We start from the raw sequence: 6,236 nt of genomic DNA, 5'->3' as shown, positions 1-6,236 counted from the left end.
ATGAGTGGTCTTTCTCCTTTGGCTTCACCGTCACCCCAAGTCATAGGCATGTATTCTTTGGGAAGTGAGAACTTTTGAAAATATTTTTAAATGACTCAAGAATTTTGAAAGCTAGCCTTTAAAGAAAAGACTACAGATATTCCCAGAAACATCCCTTTGAAATAAATGCTGGTGACTTGAAAATTCATAAATAGGTTTTGTTTCCAGCCAGAGACTTAGTTTGGTTAGGTATAAACAGGCTTCTCGGCCTATGTCTGCCATCTTGGTCATCTCTTTCGATGCCGTCCCCACCTTGTCGTGCCCTCTGTGGTTGGAGTACAGTAACACTATTCCTTTCCTCTGGACCCGTAACTGCCTCATCCCGTGACAAACCTGTGAGTGACACTGGGAACTATGTATATCTTTTTCACAGAATTTGGCCTGATATATTTCCTTCCCCATGACTTTTTTAAAGATGAATCTACTTAGGAAAATTCTCTTTTGTTTCAACATGTGCCTATCAACTCAATTATTCCCACTCAGGTAAAGAAACCAATGACAGCTCCAGTTCCTCAAGTTAAGTGTCCACTTGGTAACTATTAGATGATAGAACTGAGTGGGGAAATTGACTGGTAATTCCGAACCAGATTGACACACTTAAAAGCAAAGTTTGCATAAAAATCTAATTTATAGTTGTCTAAGGAGGTTTAAGGCAAAAGATGCCTATGAAAACAGATGCATATTGTCAATTAAATAGGTAACTCAAGTGCTTACAGTGTCTTTACTAGGTTTTTGGAAAAGGATTCTTAAATGATTTCTCAGATTTATCTCTCCCATATTTTAAAACTTCAAATTTAGATTTAACGTGATAAATTCTATCCTCATTTGAAATATTTTTCTTTAAATGTGAAAAACCTATAATAAATGTAAGATAGCAAACTCCTAAATCTATTACCCATTTCTCTAACATGAAAGGTACTGCTAAAAAAATGACTTTGTGTTAAGTGTCAAATATGCTAGGCATGCTACTGAAGCGTATAACATGTTTTAAATTACATTAAATATACTACGTCCAAAAATATATATTCAAAGTATATAAAAATATGTGAGCTCAAATAAATAGTAGTCACTAAAACCAGAACATTTTTGGTTGTGAATACAAAGACTGCATATCTTTAAGATGCTAAATCTCCCCAAAGTACACTTTTTAGCAGGATTCCAATTAAAAGGCATAATTCCAATTAAATGAGTGGCTTGGCCCACATAGTTTGATTTACCATGACTCTGGAGATAAGTGATCCCTATTCTCTTGGGTTAGCTCTAGATTCTTTAGGATTCATTGGGGAGCTCCTTGGGAATTATTGATTGCAACATAAACCACCATCATAGGGTTATTTTTTGTCATTTCTTTCTCTAACAATGTAGCATTTGCTCTATCAACCAAATTATAGATGAATGGCTTGTGAAGAGAAGTTAAAACCTATAACAGAGGCCCATGGCATTACAATCATTAGTAGTTCAAGTCTCTGTCCTTAGTATTTTAGAATATTCTATTTAGTTTGGCCTTTTTAAACAAAATCAGTTTGGTTATATATAATTCATAGGCCACAATTCTCTGGACTTTGTCTTATTTTTTTTTCCTTTTTTCATTCCCTTCCTCCAATATCATTACTGAATTATATTTGATGACTTTTCCTGATTCTTACTTATGGTATGAGGTCTTTATAGAATGCTTGGAAATGCACTCAACCAAATTCACACCCAAATTCCCCTTTACAGTAAAGCTCAAATTTGTGGAACTAATATAGTTTCAAGAAGAGTACAAAAGTTTCTAAAAGGTGCCTATTGATATCAATCTATATCATATCTATATCTATAAAATCAATGACAGCAATAACTGTCCTTACATTTAGGTAAACTTTACTTCATGGAAGTTACGAGCACTTAGAGCAGCAGAGTGGAGAAAAGACATGAATTTGCTTGTATTTATCTTAGAGTCTCACTGATGTCTTGAGAATGAAGCAAAGCAGTTTCTCTTAGTTGTGAGAGCAACTCATTTTACCCACCATATGTTTTTTTTTTACATATATTTTGCATAATTTTAACTTGAAATACATGAGAAAAGAATTTATAATTTGGAGCACTTTTTTTTTCCCCAGAAACAACTTGGAAGGCTTTCAAGATATCTTGTGAAAATCTTAAAAATAATTTCCATGTTGAAAATATGACAATCTTTGCAAATGAGGCCTTCTGGGTCATATATATAAATATGGAAATGGAATAGTTCAAGAAACTATCGTGACCACAGTTTTATAGATGCACTTTGTTCATTGCACTATTAGAAAAAATGCTATTTTGAGTCTCTGCTGACAGCTGCCTGTAGGCAAACTATTAGTGCAATCAGTTAAGCCAAAACAGTAATCATGACTGCTTCTTAAGATAATCATTTTGGAGCTTTTACAAATAGATTATGGTGATCTACTATTTAGGGATTCTCCTACTTTATTGGGCCCCAATTCCATATTCAGTGATAGAAAACCAATGTTGTTCATCTTTAGGAACTAATTAGGAACTAGGAGCATGGTGCATGCTTCTCACAAGCTTTATCTCCTATACATACCCTGGGAATGAGTATTCCACTAACTCGAAGTTCTCTGTCTTTAGCCCAAACATGTATGTAAACTATACAGCCTCTACAATGTCCACCATCACCCATCACAGCCAAAAGAAAATAAAATCAAATCTAGGGATGCTCGGGTAAATTCGGGCTCCCATGTAAAAATGTATTTTCTATTGAGCATTTCTGCTGCTTCCCTCTAACTCCAATGCACTACTGAGGGCTTCTGCTCTTTTGTTGTGTCCCACCGAGCACGTGGCTCTCCCCATAGGTGCTGTTCCACAGGACAGGTGCAACAGCCCCTTTATAATAACACCACTAGTCTTTTTATTTATTAATTAATTTATTTTTATTAAATTCAATTTGCCAACATAGTATAAGACCCAGGGCTACTCTTTTCTAGAAGATTATGTTTGCCTTCCTCCCCTCTCTCTTTTTCCTCCCTTCCCCCACCCTCTTCCACTTTTCCCTCTCTCTTGCCCTCCTGCTATTATATTCTTCCCTCAGGAATAGAAACTCCACTGCTATCTCTTGATAAATAATTAAGGCTCCCATTGGTCTGTCTCTATAGCGCTATCACTGCTCATTGATGACAGTAGCATCGTGACATCCAGCTTGTGCGGCGTCAGGGAAATAAGAGAAGGCATCTTTCCTTTTCGTTCTTCGTCTTTGGCAGTCCCAGTATGATGTTCTTTGTGGCTAAGGGTTTATAATTTTGTGTTCTTTAAAAATATTTTTAAAAGATTTACATGCTCTTTCCACAATCTGTATTGCTAAATGACTGATTTACTCATAGGACCTAAGTCCTTATTTTCTGGCATGAGTCCTCTCCTGGGAGATATCACATTTGCAGTCACATCATTTTTCTTGGACCAATAAATCAGTTTGGCAATCAAGACTGTACTGTTGGATATACTGACTCAACTTTTATTCTCTATCTACATATATTTTTGAAGGGGAAAATATTAGAGTATGTCAACGTCAAATAGAGCCTAAGCATAGATAGATTTCTTTATCAGTGAGTTGTAATGCACCAAACTGGTAATTATTGTTTCTGAATAGTTTTCAGTGCTTGTGTTATTTACTGCAGCTTTTCTTGATAGCATTATAAAACATCATTGGTTTATAATACAATTGGCATCAAATTTGTTTTAACAACCTCATTATCATCATGATATAATATTCTGCTCGAATTTGAATTATAACTAGTGAAAAGGGATGTTAGTGATATTTACAAAAAAAAGGAGGTTTTGCTATTGTCTCAGTTATAGGAATTCTGGTAGAAATAGCATAGCATGTAATTCACCAGAAAATGATAAAGAAGATTCTGAAGGTAAAGAAAAAAACTTCAAATTCCTTAAACATAAATCATAAAAATTGCTGGCGATGGTGTATGTGAAATACATTAGTTTGAACAATGACATTTCAATATTTATTTTCCACACTTAACATTTGTTAGCCTGCTTACATCTCAGTATGGAAAGAAATCATTCTAAGCTGCTTATTTTTCTCCACGATGGGATACCATATTACAAAGTGCTTTATTTTTTTTCAAAGTATTTCATTTTTTTTAATTGAACACCTTACCACCGAGTTTTATAAAGCAATCCTTTTATCTGAAGTTTTCTTACTGGTGAAGATTGTAGCTATCTCAAATGCTTTCTTCAGTCTCTCCTTGAATCTTTAATAGCAACAGAAACCAAAAAGGCAAATGCAACAACAAGGAAAAATTTCAGTTAAAACAGTGTAATTCTCACAAACTCGCAAGGAAAATAGTAATAAAAATTCTACCCTATAAAAATCATTGGTTTTGTAAATGCTTATGGTACTTGTTACTGAAGAGTCTGTAAATAACAGCCATGGGCCTCAATATAAAAGAATATGGTTGTTTATGTTGATGTTTTTATCATTTCTCTCTTTTTAGTTGTTTTAAATTGTCATATACAGAATGGCCCAGGGCAACAGCTAGAAACAAATGTAAATCAAAAGAAAAATATAAATGTAAAACCTAGATATATAAGTGCAGGGATAAAGGGAACATTTATCGTCAGTAGAGAAGCCACAGCGTTGCACATTTATGCTTTGCTACACTGAATGGGAAGTTTTGTGTTGAAAGGGCTTTTGGAAAAATAAAAAAAAAGTCTTACATCAACTTGGAATTAATATTTATATTCTTATTTTTCACAGGATACTCGGAAAATGAATTTTTCATTAGCATTAATCCAGACTGTTTAGAGTAGTGGCTAACTTGACCGGTACTATATTTTGTCCTTTAAGAAGTCTTTTCTAGAACACTTATTTTGTTTAGTGCATTTACACTATCCTATTCTTTCTATTTGCCATTCACCGACCTGCTTTAATAAACTTAGTTTGTCTTAATCTTAATTGTGTTTGAATGTTTCAAGACTATATAACTTTCCTTTAAAGATTTTATTTATTTATTTATTTATTTATTTATTTATTTATTTATTTATTTAACAGAGAGAGAGCACAAGCAGGGGGAGCAGCAAAGGGAGAGGGAGAAGCCGACTCCCCACTGAGCAGGGACTCGACCCCAGGACCTTGGGGCCATGACCTGGGCCGAAGGCAGACGCTTAACCCGCTGAACCACCCAGGCCTCCCTATCACTTTCCTTTAAAACAGCATACGCTTATACCAAGGGACTCTTGCCGTTTAGGTTCCAAAGACAAAAACCATTTACTGTACCAGACCTTGGTGTAAGAATACTTGTCAAATTGTTTGGGAGTAAAACGTGAGTTTTTAAGAACTTTTTTTTTAAAATAATGAATATTAAATGTCTCAATTCCATAATAGGTAGGTGGTTGTTCTTGAGTTTTCTCTTTATAGTCGCTTAAAAGAGCAGTTGAGCAAAGATCTAGATACAATCAGTTTAAATGTGATTGCTTGAAATTATTTCATTCTTTCTTCACATCTCTGGTTACACAGATGAGGCTGATCCTGCTGTGCCATTGTGAAGATATGGCTTGATACTTTAAGAAATACAATGCGGTAAAAATTTTTTAAAAAGGGATCATTTAAATAATATGCTTCCATCAAGGCAAGCATGCTTTGTGTGTGTGTGCACATGCATATGAGTTTATAATGTATTAACAAATGATCATTTAAATTAATTTGTGCCAAAAAAATAAAAAATAAAATAAAATAAAATAAAATAAAATAATTTGTGCGTGTCATCCTTGCACAGGGGCCAGACTAATCTCCTCTACACCGTTCCAATTCTAGTATATGTGCTGCCGAAGCTATTCAAATCAATTTTTAAATTATGAAGAATACTTAGATAAAAGTCAGAAAAATAAACGAATGTAAAATTCACTGAAAACATCATAGAAATAGAACAGAAACCTAAGACCTGAATTGACATCTGTCTGTCAGTGGTTTAAAGCTCGGTAGCTTCACTGCAGAGCTTTCTTCTGAGTTCCAACAATGTATCTCCCCTGCCACTGGATATACCATGTAAGGCTCAAAATAAATTTGTAAGAAGCTACCGTATGCAGTGGCATCTTTCATATTTTATCAAACTTAGCCCCTGCTTACTCTTCATAATAACCTTTAAGAACTTTAACTAGTTCTCGAGGGATCGTCTGTCTCATTATCTTGTACACCTCAAGTCATAGACCTA

General features: G+C 34.5%; 1 non-coding gene across 1 annotated transcript; it reads right to left on the bottom strand.

Moving 5' to 3' along the window:
- Nucleotides 1-5,755: 5,755 nt before the first annotated feature.
- LOC112934891 (U6 spliceosomal RNA) lies at nucleotides 5,756-5,859 on the bottom strand. The gene has a single exon (XR_003238075.2). It is a non-coding gene; the product is annotated as a U6 spliceosomal RNA (small nuclear RNA).
- Between the last annotated feature and the right edge of the window lie 377 nt (nucleotides 5,860-6,236).

Source organism: Vulpes vulpes, chromosome 3 (assembly GCF_048418805.1).
Source record: "Vulpes vulpes isolate BD-2025 chromosome 3, VulVul3, whole genome shotgun sequence".
NCBI lineage: Eukaryota > Metazoa > Chordata > Mammalia > Carnivora > Canidae > Vulpes > Vulpes vulpes.
The sequence above is the reverse complement of the archived record's forward strand: the minus strand, read 5'-3'. Positions and strand labels throughout refer to the sequence as shown.